Below are 14,704 nucleotides of genomic sequence, written 5' to 3'. Positions count from 1 at the left end.
AGTATCATTGTTTCAATTAGATGCTCACAAGATTATTTTGATAAATTATTCCAGAAATTATTATTCAGGGAGCGCGTCATAAACCGTAATTTCTATTCCTAAAAGGATATTACCGTAGGCAAGACACAGTTAAACAGTTTAAGAAATAGACGTAAAATTCCTTTAGGAATGGTACAGTAGATTCAGGGATTCAAATCTGTATTTCATCTCAGTGGTATCAGGGCTACTGAGAGGAGTTCATCTCCCCAGTTTGGCTGCAGGGTCTCTCACTGCTCCGTGGGATCCCTGGGCACATCAAGGTATGCAGACGTTCCAAAGTCAGCACTGAAGCAACGGCTCTGGCCTCTGGTTGGCAACGCACACCTGCCGAGAGAGACCAGGGACGGCGATCCCGCAGTCAGCTCCTGCTCGGCAGGTTTGGGATCAGCTCTTACTTAGACGGCATGTCCTGACCAATTACCTTCACCACTGTTTTTATCTATAAATACAGCAGAAAGGGCTAACAGCAGTGCCACTCACTGAACGCACAGTATTTATATCTCTTACTAAAAATAGCACAAGCGGTTTGAAAGCTGTTCCACGTGCTTTCTAGTACGATTACCCAGTATATAATTAGCATATACCAGCAGCAGTAACAATCCATGCATATACCTGACTGCCAGTTTGAGCCTTCGTCAGATGCAGATGGGTTGAAGGCCGATTCACCAGTACTGATAGATCACTCGAGGCCGCTGAAGGGTGTGCGAAGCCGACCCTGAGCGCTCACGCAGCCAGCCGTGTCGGGGGTGCTGCAGGAGGAGACTGTGCTCCAGGCATTGTGAAAGCACCCGTTTTGTCATTTTAGGCAATCAGAGAGAAGGAATGCCTTGTTAAGGTCAGTTCCTTTAGAAGAGTAATCGGAAGTTCCTCTTCATTTAGGACCCAAACCCACAGGAAGTGCTGGCAGAAATCAAGGCCTTCTCATTCTCTCACTGTAGCCAGTAATTCCTTACAAGATCCCACAGCGTTATTTGTGCTGCCTGCTTCCCTCCGCTTGCTCCCAGGCTCCTCTCCTGCCATCTCTCCAAGTCTAACTCAAAATACCGCTGTATGTTTTGAAGCCAACACACACTCCGCTGTAGTGAACCAGCTGAGGATGGAGATCTTTTCCAAATGGTCCCCCCGCTTATTTTTTTCCCTCTTGCCTTAATTAATTGGCAAGAATAACACTCAGGAGCAAGCCACGCTACTGTAGTGACTAGAGTATTAAAGTATGTGAAAGGCCGTTAGGAGCGTACTCAGTCCAACATGGAAAACAAGAAGGATTTCTAATGTATTTAAACCACGTGTGGTTCTGCATACAGATTTCTCTAGTAATGGCAGTTCTCACTGAACTTTATTCTGCCTACTAAAAAGGGTGATGTTTATCCATCGTTCTTAACACACAAAAAGCATTGCTGTTTGCAGGGATTCTCGAAGAAACATTTTACAATAACCTACTGTTGCCTTTGTTACCAGAAACATCAGCTACACGTAAAAGACAACAGAAGGAAAAAGGTAACGAGACTTTAAGATAAAGAAGCAATAAGAATACGACACTTGTTTTCCAAAGGCTCGTCTGTACCGTGAAGTTTTTTTAGGAAAGGCTGATCTGCTAGAGAAGTCAGGCTATACAAGCCCTCCGAGCTGTTTCCGCAAACTTAACAGTGAAGATTTTGTTGCTTTATTATGATTATGTTGACACACTTGACACAGTCACCTGTTCCGTGCTGTCATCGTTGTGACACCTGCTGGTACGAGCTGGAAGAGGTTTGCGGGCGGCGCGTGCTCCCTCTGCAGGGCTCTGCAGGGCTCTCCCTCCGAAACGCCCGCTCGTGGCGCTTGTGGTGTGACACGTAACTCACAAGAACACCGCGCTGTGCTGGTGCAGTCGCGTATATCACAGGGAACGGCACACAGCTGTAGCTACAAGAAACTTCAATAGCTCATGCCTAAACCAGCCCAACAGAAGTCTCGTCAAGCTACCTGTGCGTCGCTTCTCCGCATGTTCAGTGATTTAGTCCCGGCCTCTTAATACACTGCAGAATGAGTTAAACCTTCCCTAAGGAAACACTTGGAACATCTCTCGGAAACCAAATCACATACGTATGGTGATAATGAAATGCAAACATTTAAGAGGACAATAATAAAACTGGATAGGCAAATAAGCAAAGAAGAACAAACTCTTCGAGAGTCGCTGTTTTTTCAGGAAGGCCATATTTTGGTGCAAGGTCATTAATTAAACAACTCAATCTTGCTGAAAGTAGTTCTTATAACAGCAATTCGATGCCTAAGGGCCTCAGCCATTGCCTATTTATTTCAAAATACAATCTTGCCATTCAAGTTTTCTTACAGAAAGATTCACTGTGCCAAAGCAAATTAAAACACAAATACATCGATGATGAACACTTCTGCATGTAGGAGCTGTGTTATCCATAAAGGTAAAAGGGAACCAAGGAGCACAGTAGAAGTTGGGTCTGGAAGAAACAAAAGGATACGCAGCACAGAAGACCCCTGAGGGCTGGACAGGCTGACTCTGTAGGTAAGAGGGGGGAGCACGGGCCGAAGGGCTGAAAGGGCTGGAAATAATAAAGCGGTTCTGATCAGAGAGATGTTTCTGTCCCTGGCTGCACTCACTGGCACACTTACTGCTTTGCTGATACATGCATTTGTGCAATTCCATCTTCCCACCACTTCTTCCCTTACCAGGAATAAAAATTTGCTTGTAAAAATCTTCAACGGAAAGCAAATATGAGAGGTCAAGGAGAACTTTATTCAAGTAACAGCAAATACCACCCCGTGACATTTGCCTGGCTGTAGTCACAGCAGCTAGATGAGAAGTACAAGTCGTCAAGCCAGTAGGACAAATAAGGCAATACTGAAACTGAATTAAGTGCTACTATGGGATTATTTTTTCTAAGGATATGAAAAAAAAAGGAGCTATGCCAAGAATGTCATGGTTGCCATCTGACCTCACCACTGACAGAAGTCATAATGGAAAAGTTGCACAAACAATGAAGGAAACAAGCAATCCAACACTGGCCAAGTATCGTGCTGAGTGACATCGTGGTTTGGAGAGACAGGGAGACGTACATTTTGTGGTTGTCAGCAGAGTTTCTCTCAGAGTCTGAAATGCTGATTGTCTGAGCCTAAACCCTTTGGAACGAATCCAGCTGCTTAAATGGCGCTGCAGACAAATGAGGTTTCCTTAGCTAGCAAGAATATAAAACACACAGAAGAAAAAGATTAAGAAGAAGAAGTTTTGCTTCCTGAGAAGGTCCGTCTGCAGGGCAGCCCTGCGCTCCTGCAGACCCGTAACCCCAACTCCTGCGGCAGAGCGGCCAGCAGAAAAATCCCTCACACAGTTCTTAGCAACACTTTTCAGAGAGCAGTTAAGCTGCCTAGAACACCCGTAGATGAGCAGCAGTTAAACCCATCACTGGCTACACAGGACATGTTCCACTGTGCATTGTTCCATTTTTCTGGGCCATTCCCGCCCTCCTTGCTGGGTCCCCCTGGAGGGACGGTGCTTTCATTGCCATCCATCACTTGCATATACATTACACTATGCTCAAGATTTGTTCCAATAGTACACAAACTCTTAGTAGTTCAAACAACATTTGGACTATCTGAGTAAAACAGAATTCTATCAATTGTAACAAAAAATCCCATTTGGTTGGAAGGACACCGCCTAATTACAGTACAACACTAAGTGACATTAGGTATTTACAGTGACTCTTTCATAAACAAAGCGAAAATGAAAAAGGCAATTAAATTCTATCTTTCCATTCAGTTTGTGCAACAGTTCCTAAGCCACACTGTGTTTCTTTCATCCAAAATACACACAGGTAGCTTATGTGTCACTGAAGGCCACTTTGCGGACAGTAGAGATCTGCTGCCAATGGGCCCAAGCAAGCAGAGTCAGAACTGGATACCATGCAACACAGAAATGCTCAGCGGTGATGTTGAAAAAAAGAAATCACATTATTGAGATATGTGGAGGGTGCCTGTTGACCTTGTTAAGCTCTTTGGAACAGATACTATCAGGTTTTCTACTCAACAGCATACAGACGTTTTCTAGAGAAGGCATAGTGCAGCTTGGGGAATGAGGGCCGTGTTCCTACCGCATTTAACCAACTTACAGATCTCATCTTTATGCCTCCTGTTCTAACCCCCCAAGATAAGTCAGGCATCTTTTCACTGATTTTTTAGGACACTTCTCTGAAGTCTCTGTCTAGCAAATGAGGTGCAAATGCTCACAAAACACATACCTGAATCCAGCTTATGGTCTTGACAAAGGCACAGACATTGGGCATAAAATGAGAAGTGGATGGCACACCAGCGTTAGCTTTCTCTTTGCAACTGAGAGGGAGGTTTAGGATCGCATACAGCTTGAATTATTTCTGCCCATTTGTATATTTGGAGTCCCTTCATTCTCAGTATGACTCCCACAAAAGATGGGAGCACCCCTGACTCAAAGCCAGGACTAGGCGGGCTCAGCTGGGGCACTGACAGCGGGTCCCCAGCTCTGGCTGAGCGGCAGCGTGTGGGGAGGGAGCAGGACAGCGCTGGTCCAGTGCTTGTATTACCTGCAACGTACATCTGCAATGGCAGCAATGCCTCCTGTCAGCTCTTTGGTTAGAGAGCATCATCTCACTCCATTCTGTCACTATTATTTCATATTTGCGGTCCCCTTTCTAGCTCCAAAATTCTCCTGTTACTGAAAGATACTCAGATTCACCTAATGCCTTATTTATGCCCCAACATCAAATTCACCTAAGTAACAGATGGTGGTTGATGAACTCTAGAAATTTTTAACATGTGCTTCTCTTCTCAGTTTCATTAATTTAAAAGTAATCAATTATTTATACATAAACAATTAATTCAGTGTCCCTCTCTTGTTCCTGCAGCAGTACAGAACCATCCCAGCCACATGAAACAATTGCTGCAAACACCAGCCATGCTAAACCGCTGCTCAGGAAGTCTTCGGTCTCCCCTTGCCGCAAAAGGCACTACCTGAAAGGCACTATTGCACAGCTGGCTGTGTCCACAAAACAACTGCGCAGCTGAAGAAAAGGACACGTGACAGTGTATTTATGAAAGGCAGCATTAAATCTTACAGAGCAGATTCCTGGTATCCTAAAATTTACCATACACTGTGGTATATGTCTCAAAAAAATTGAGAAGAAAGAAATAAACAAAAAAAAGAAAACAAACAAACCCTCCACAGGCCTATTTGTCTAAAAAGTAGTGTGGAATTGTCCATGGAAAAAATCTCCCGTTGTAAGAAGGGAGATACTTGACCAAAGGGCTGGGTCAGAGGCACAGACAGGTAGTACTGATGATTCAGCGAGGGCTTTCAGTGAGAGAGGCCATTCTGACATGAAAAATCCCGCTCTTCAGGAAAACGGCTTCCTGCTATAGCAGGGTTAGGGGGAAATCTTTGCTCAACGTTGGGAACATTTAAATTATTTTCTCCAGAAAGTCTGCATAATTAGGACTGGCCTTGGCTGGCGTTCCAGCAACTCCTGCAGCCGCTGCAGTGGCTTCACGCAGCCGGAGCCGAGTTCACAGCCGCTGGGGGGCTGAGCTCTCCGCAGAACGCGGCGGGTGGGCTGGGAACAGCAGGCACAGCGCCCAGCGCCCACTGCGCATCCACCGGCACCGGCACCGCGCCGGCCCGCTCTGGCTGCACAGCCAAACCACGCACCTCAGTTCGGCAGACACCCCTCAATACCGCCTACAAACACCTTCCCATCAGCACGCCCTCCCAGAACATCCATTAAATTACTCTTACAGCAGTGCATAAAGGATTATTTATAAAGCTCCACATTAGCGATCTTTCAGGGAACGCTGCAGTAGATAGATGCAAAGGCACTTTTTGAAAGGGAGGAATGCTTTCCCATCATGAAGCATTATCAGGAGAACACTAAATTCAATACTTTAATACATTCCAGTCAAAAGGCTATATGTGCGGTATGACCACTGGTCGGAAATGGACTGCATTTACTGTATTCACCTAGAAAAATAACTTTTTTAAAAAAAGTTATTACTTCGTGCTTCTAAATGAAAGTCTGAACAATTGATTGTGAGGGGAAGGAGACTAAAAAAAAATCACAAGTTACCGATCTTCCTCAGCGTTGAGATAACATGTGAAACTAGAACATCTAACCAAAGAATTTTAAACTAAATGTTAACATCATGCTTCAAATATACCCAAATGTAGCCAAAACTAGATGAGCTCCTCGCACAAACCAAGTCTTGATTTAAGGAGTACCAGAGGAAACCTGGGCAGCGATGGCTGTTGCTTTGGGCAGATTGCTCTTCAAGAAAATCACACCGTAGATAACCTGATATAAAATCTCTGCAATGCAGAAGTTACACAGTGTCTGCCGTACAGAAGCAGAGCATATTCTCAAGAGGGAACACACCAAGAACAGGCCGGAGAAATGCGAGACCTTTAGGCCTGAAACCTATGCCACAAAGGTGTTCCGGAAACACAATCTGGGGAGCTACTCATCATGAGCATCAAAGGGTAGGACAGAAGCTTTCCTTTCACACTGATTTTATTATATCATCCCTGATATAAACGGCCACTTCCATTGTCATTTCAAAATAAAAACAAAATACCACCAAAGAACAACACACAAACACACACGAAACCCAAACAATCCAAAGCCCCACCTAACATGCTCTACAGCTGCTAGCACTGCAAACCACCACAGTGACAGGGAGTATTTTGGATTATTTTCCACATTATTCATATCATTTCTAAAGCACACCAGCAGAATCATGTGAGAGAGAAGAGGCGGTAAATGGTACTCTCCGTCAACACTGTATTTTCCCGTGAAGCCGACCATACTGGTCCCCACTCAGCACAGCACAGCTGTGCAGTACTGCCTGAACAGCTGGATCTGCAAAGCACGGTGTGCTCCTTGCATCGGGAAAGGCACTGAAAAACTCATCTCTTAGGTATCAGTGTTCCACTGTTGATTTGGGGGACTAAGGGTGGAGTGGTTTTAATAAGATAATTCAAAAAACACCCCATGGTGTATGTGGGTAAAAAAATAAAAATGAATGATAAACCACAGAGTCTCATTTTTCCTGGGTACACTGAACAATAGAGAAAAACATTCAAGTGGGGGCAGGGAAGGCAGTGGTTTTGAGCATTTGGGAAAAAATGTGAGTCCTCTTACACCAGGAGTTTGTGGAGTTCAGTTTTTAGTGGCCTAATCTGTTGAACAGCAATCATATTTTTCCAGTATGCTTCACAGATTTTACATCTCTAGCTAATATGAAACTGAGTGTTTCTGAAGTCAGTAACAATACATAGGAATGAGAACGATTTCTGAAGAGATTTCTGAAGGGGTGTGCTGTGCTTACTAAATAGAATTCAAAAGTTACTCATTCATTCAGTAATAGCTTTTCTGATCAATTTCTGACTCAAATGCCAGAATTACAAATGCAAGGATTCCATGATCCAGGGGTGTCTGCTTCATTATCAGCTCCATAATTATACCTTACACAAAGTTATATGTTTTTTACAATGAAATCAATACAAATATTATATGTTCCTATTTACATGGTTAAAACTGAGGTGCTGGCATAAGAAAAGCTGTTCCTTGGATTTCAAGTCCAATTTCCTACTCTACATCTAGAGGCTAAAACTTCATTTATGCTGAATGACAGATGTGCAACAAGCAAACTGCATTTGCATCCAGCAGCCTTTCCCCCACTTTGGTTTATCTCAGTTGTCTCAACAAATCTAGAGCCCATCATTCGATAACCAGCTGTGCCTGCAGCTCACGAGACCAGCAACACGAGCAGAACGGCCCCTGGGCTCCCAGGCGTCCTGCTGGCCCAGCTCTTTGCCGTAACCGCACGCAGCGCTGCTGCGGCTCTGCTGCTGGCAGTTCGGAGCCGCACGGCTCAAAGCTGGTTAGTCAGATCCGCAAAGCGCTTTGCTTCTTCTCCTCACCTTCACTGCTTCATTTCTGGCTTATCCAGAATTACCTCAAGAACTGTCTGCCAGCAGCAATGTCCTTTGTCTCCAGCGCATCCCAGCCCACCCCTAGCACTGGCTAATACCGCAACTGCCTCCTCAGCGTATTTCCAACCTGCTTTTCCTGTTCAGAACAAGTCAGAAAATCATACCACCTTCTTAGAAGCACGATGTTAATCTCTATGCCACCAGCCAAAATACTATAGCAATCACAAACCCGCTAAAAGCCACAATATCCAAAACTGAACTTGCCCTGTGTTTGGAAGGCGTTCAGGCTCACTTCAGCTGAGTTACTAAGCTCTGTCTCCTCAGAGTGGCCACGTTTTACAAAGAACAACTGGGTGCTCTCCTGGTGCCAGCGAACAGGACAGCGAACGCAAAGCAGACACCCCGGCCCTGGGCACTGCTGCGGGCACGCTGGCTCCCTGCGAGGCCACCATCCGTGTCCAAGCCATGCCATTATAATTCACTTTCTTTTCCAAACCAACTGTTCCCGCAACCTGAAAATTCAGAATTCTTTGTTTTCTGGGGCGTGCTTCTTACAAAGTAAGATCAGGTTATTCTAATAAAACCACTGACGTGCTGTTATCTCTCAGATGCCAATATCTTTTAGCTGAGCAAAAAGATTAAATGTAGAGATAAGCAGAAGTCACACTCCATTGAAAACATGGAAGCTGCCATCCTCATAAGCCTTTTGCTCCTCAGGAGCAAGAGAAATGGTCTATTTTTCACAGCAACACTAACAGGTATCATTCCAACTTTTTACTGCTTGTTTAGGATGCATCTACATATGGCCTGCAGAGCATCATCTAACCCGTGCTCCAGATCCCACCAGGAATACGACGCACTTGACATCCAATTAGTCATTTTAAGAGTTAAGAGGTAAATACCACACACAAACATACAACATTGTAAGCGATCTTATAACTTCTCTTCATCAGGCACAGCTTACCTCAGCGTCAGTTAAAAATCAGCAAACTTATTTGTATTTTTACGTTTTTGCGTTGCTTTTCAAAAAAGGTAGTCCTGACCTTTCAAGCACCTTTTAAATTAATTAATTAATTATTATTACAAGTTATATTCCGTGTAGTTTGTGGTACTAGGAAGCCAGACCACTAACAGCAAAACAGTACAGAAAATACCGGGGAAGATGCTACTCTTCTGCCAAGCCCGCAAGCAACAGCTCTCAGTGCCGCAGAGAACGCAGTCCTGCTGCTGCTCCAGGGCGCACGTCAGGGATTCCTCCAACACACCCACAACAGCTTTTCACAGCTTCTGGAAAAAATTCCCGTGAGTTGATCCCCTCACAAAATACCGTCGTACATTTCACTCTTCATCTCCTCGCTTGTTCTGATGTTCTTTCCTTACACCTCTAGTCCTGTTCTTGTGAATAGTGGTAAGAAGAAATGCAACAATGGTTCCTTTGTTTCACTCTTGCATACTTTTTAATATTATTCTTCTAAAAGCACCCCGAGTAAAGACTTTGAAGCCTTTTGCATATAAATACGTATTTTAAAAGCGTCCTTTGCATGAATTTCAAGTATCTTAAGTTACTTTAAAAGGGAATATACACAAACAAGTGACACACGGCAGGAGCACATTAGCTTTTGCCCCACCTAGAGCAAGCAGAAAATTAAGTGCTAATAACAGGTGATGATTCAAACAAACAACAACAACAAAACAACTTTCAAAAGTTACAGTGCTCTAACAGCTACGGCAGAAGGTAGGGACCCGTACAATAAATGGATACAAACCAGACAACTGCGCATTCATCGGGTCTATTATAAAAGCTGTTCTCCCAAAACAAAAGCAACACAACATGCTGTTCACATTTTTCCTTATTGCTCAATGTGGGAAGAATGTCCTGGAAGATCTACGAGCAGTAGAGGGCATTCTGTATTGCAGGCCTTCCACACAAGGTGGGCTGCCTTCTCCTAAGCCTAGGGGGTTCACTCTATTGGTGTTGGCTCAACCTTGCTAACTTTTCTCCAAACTCGCCCTTGTTTCTAACCATTCCTTTGTACTTTCTGCTACCTCAACATTCCTAGCGCAGGAGTCTGAGTAAAATAAATACTCACTGCACTTACAGGAAGAAGGGAAAGAAAGAAAGGAAAAAAACCCAACATTTTAAAACTAGAATTTCTGTTGTCAAAAAATAGGGATGTATATGCTTTCACCTAAAAACACAACCTGCAAATGAGCCTATTGTATTTTGTTTAATGAAACACAAGTTTCTTTTAGAAACTTTTCACTTCAAGAGTTGATGATATTTTTCCTTAGAGTTCTATTGCTACATTCACATTTTAAATGAGTTAAAAATACCTCACTTATTCTTGAACTGTGTGGGAAACATCACGACACTCAATACAGGGAATGCTTCAAAGCAACAAAAGCCTACAAAGACAACTCCTGTGTTGGAAGGTTAAGGGTTATGGGAGTTTTTGTTTGGTTAATTTTTTTAAATACTGGAACTATTGATATCTAACTCCTCTTCCCCCACCTTCCTCATCCCGAATTTCACAGGATTCTCTCTTGAACAAATGAGGTAGTCGCAAAATGTGCCAAGTGCAGAACAACACAAGATGTAATACCGAACACTTAAAAAACCCTTCCCATTTTTATGTTACCTCTTTCTGTAGTATAGAGATCTATATATAGAATGTATACTATGAACACGCTATAGTCTGAATGATCAATATGCACGAGATCCTCTATGAAGAATTTCTGAACGGTGTCAGCTCATAGTGCTCAACACAACCAAAGGATGTGACCTGAGAGACAAAAATGAAAACAAGCCGACAGCACTGATCTGGTTTTTCTTTACAAGGGGAAATTAACACACACCGGGCGATCCAGAACATCAGACACAGGCCTTAAGGTGGAGGAGCAAAGCAAATGTCAAGTGTGGTGGTGCTCCCTCAGCCAAGGGCACGGCCTGCTCCGCACAGGCAGCGCCCGGAGGAGCCAGGGCCGGCCCTGCCCGCGTGCCGCTGCGCCAGCACATCCGGCAGCCGCGGCTCCGGGGAGGCAGAAACGGCATTCGAAACAACGACAACAGCAGATGTGCTCTCTGCCAACAGCAACGAGAAGCTGAGCAAGCAGCTTCAGCAGGCCAGCAGCTCTCCCAGACAGACCCTGCCCGTACGGAGGCCATCGCACCGCACGAGGGCACGGAGAACCAGGCGCGGGGCCGGGGCAGGTAACGCGCTCAGCGAAGCGCAAACACCACGGCCAGATCCACCAGCTGCGAGCACACAGACGTCGCGACCAAACGCTTGTCCAACTTCGGCTGCAGCCACGGCTTCTGCCACCTAATTTAATTGGTCATAAACCCTTAACTTTATGCTATTCATTTGTTCTCTTTTCTTCTCTTTTCTTTCTTAAAGCCAGAAGACTTAAGAGTCATCTTGCTCTCATTTCTTGGTCCCTTAGTTTCTCATGGTCTAGCACAGTATGTTCACATTTGGGTCACACTTAAAGCACTCCTTTTGTCCAACCTGTACCACTGCGTTTCTATTATTTTCATTATTTCTTTTTGCGGAGCGATTTTTAAAAGTTTATTTTCCTAACTAGAGCCAGATACTGCTGTAATTTTCCCCATTTAAAATAAATGTGTATATTTCAAAGTAACACTATCAAATATCAATGAACACACCGTTCCACATGGAAAAGTTCTAGAACAGTAAAACAAGAAAAAAGAAACAAAAGCCCACAATTGTTTCATGGGAAACATAATGCCTCTGAGCTTACGGCTAATGGACACCAGATTATTTACTGACATTTGTGCGCAGAAGCTTCCACTGCAGTCGCTAACAACTAAACCCACAGGCCCTCAGGCATTTGCATCTCAAGTACACTGACTGCAAATCCTGATCGCAAAGGGACATCTGCTGGTACCAAAGATCAGTGTAGGCACTGAACACCAAACCAACAGTTTAACAAAATCACAATACCAAATGAAAAATCCACTGCTGCGCAAGACATCTAAAACCTCCCGCTCCCGCCACTGAGTGAGAGGAAAAACCAACAAAACCACCAAAATAAAACCCCACAGCACAGCAAAATCCTGTGATGCTATGATTCCAAATAGATTGTCTCAAAGACACAATTAACATTAAATAGACAAAATCATAACAGTACTCTGGTAATATTTACAGAAGGGAAGGCATTTTGTTTAAACTCGACTTTTTATCACCAGCAGATACACGGAAAGCAACATCAAACTGCTAGATTTTTTCAAAAAATCATCAAGCATATAAAGTAAAACGAAAAAGAAATAACACACTAATATAAGAAACAGCAATTGGCAAGTCTAGATCAACATGCCATCACCTTTATTTCAATATATACACTTCCAAGTGCATATCCAGCTAAATAATGTAGTGGCCCTCACCCATTTATATAAAAAGAAAAAAAAAATCAGGCCTCTGGTTTATTTTGCTTTTAAAAATCCGGATAACAAGTAGATCCAAAAAGGCAAAATTTCACATTGACTACAGGCAAATCTTGGCACATATCAGGAGCGTCTGCTGCTCCAGTGCTTTCGAGCTGCCTGGGACACAGCTTTCCGAGAGCACCCGGAGCGGTACACCCCAATTCACTGCCGCAGACTTTGTCAAATACAGAATTATACAAACCAGAACGCAACTGGTTAAACAGCAACCGTGTGATTCATTTTAACTGACCGAAATGAAACAAATCCCATGTTAAAAAGGAAGATGTTGAAAGGCTTTATTTCTTTTTTAAAAATCAGGAACTGAGTTTCACTAATAAAAGTTTGTTGACAATATCTTAGTTCACAGAAACAAGCGAAACTTTCAATCTGTCTGGTGCAGGTCTGCTCTGCAGTAGAAGAAATTCCAACGTGAAACAGCTGATCTAGAGGCACAGCTGAAACTACTGAAATAGAGAATGGCCATTGCAGACTCAAACAAAAGTAATAACAACAAGCTATCTTCTCTCTAAACTGGGGAGGAACACAACACGGGATGGACCAACATATAAATAGTTTATAGGTAAAACGATCAGTATCAAGAGAATGGGAGCAGAAGTATGTAAGTACAGGTAACGTGCAAACCAGCGCCATCAGAAGCACAAAACTAAGAGACAAAACGCAAGCAATGCTCATTCTGTTCTTCAATTCTATAATATTGCAATACAAGCTCAGGTGAGGTATCTTGCTGATTGTGAGTGCAGAGTAAGTTCCTTTTTGCTGTGAAAAACAAGTTTTGTGGCTGACAACGAAGTGTGAGGACTCTTTAACAGCAGTAACAATAAAATCAGAGTTCTTTCCCAAACTTCAGTTCTTCTTTGGTGAAACACTTAGAGCTTAACACTTTCTGCGTTTATTTTTCTTATTCCATTAAACCACATGCACATAAAGACAGCAATCTCTTTGGTGAGTCTTTCACAACACGGTGTGGTCTGAAAGACTCAACTGCAAGAAATAAATGCACACATCAAAGAGAATGAAAAACACTCAGGCCTTACCGCCCTGCCGGCCCCTCCGGCGCGCACGTGCCCGCGCTCTGTCCGTGCAGCGCTCTGTCTGTCCGTGCAGCGCTCTGTCCGTGCAGCCGTGTGTCCGTGCAGCGCTCTGTCTGTCCGTGCAGCCGTGTGTCCGTGCAGCGCTCTGTTTGTCCGTGCAGCGCTCTGTCTGTCCGTGCAGCGCTCTGTCCGTGCAGCCGTGTGTCCGTGCAGCGCTCTGGGGTTTGGACTCAGCTCACGAGAGACGGTCTCCACTACCAAACCGCAGGCGAGCAGCTCCAAACCGGCAGCGCGTGTGGTGCACGCGGCTCGCACACGCGCGGCTCGGGCGCAGACACACGCACACCTGAACTCCAGGAGCCACCTGCTCCGCCAGCGGCCTCCGGCGCTCCAGGTGCCCCTGCCCCGCCACGGCCGCCGCCTCCCAGCGCAGCCCGGCCCGCGCACCTGGGGCTGCAGCCGCGGTCTGGTTGGGCAGGTGGCTGAGGAAAGAAGGGTTTGCAACCAGGTGCCACATCCCGGGACGCGGTGGAGGGAGGCGGCGTGTCCTCTGACACGGGGGGACGCGGCCCTCCGGTGCCACAGCGGCCCGCGGAGCCTCCCCCGGGCTGCGAGCCCCTCCCAGCCCCGGAGCCCTCAGGGACACCGCTCCGGCGCGGGCCCGCCTCGTGTTCACCGCGGGAAAGCGTGAAACAGCAGGCGGCAGGTGCAGCGCGGCTGCGCTCCTCAGCCGGGGAGGCCGCGGCCCTGAGCGGGCAGCGCGGGCCAGCTCGGGCAGCGCGAGCCGCCCGGCCCGAGGGGGCAGCGCGAGCCGCCCGGCCCGAGGGGGCAGCGCGAGCCGCCCGGCCCGAGGGGGCAGCGCGAGCCGCCCGGCCCGAGGGGGCAGCGCGAGCCGCCCGGCCCGAGGGGGCAGCGGCCGCACGGGCGTCTTTCATCAGCGAAGCACGGCGCGGGTGAGCGGGCAGTCCACGGGCCGTGGGGTCACCGTTATTCTCTCTCATGCTTATTCCAGGTGAGACCACAGAGTTTTCAACAAGCAAGAAGGGTCAGGGTGTTTCCGGGCCTGGCCTGTTGTTGGACCTGCACTGGGGGCTCCGCTCTTACCAAAATGCTGTCGCTGCTCTTGCACTCATGCTGCACAGGTAAGCAGTAAGCATGCTACTCGAAAGTCCCACGTCTTAGGTTTTGTACACACAC

Source organism: Nesoenas mayeri, assembly GCF_963082525.1.
Source record: "Nesoenas mayeri genome assembly, chromosome: 12".
Taxonomy (NCBI): Eukaryota; Metazoa; Chordata; class Aves; order Columbiformes; family Columbidae; genus Nesoenas; species Nesoenas mayeri.
Note: the sequence above shows the minus strand (reverse complement) of the source record.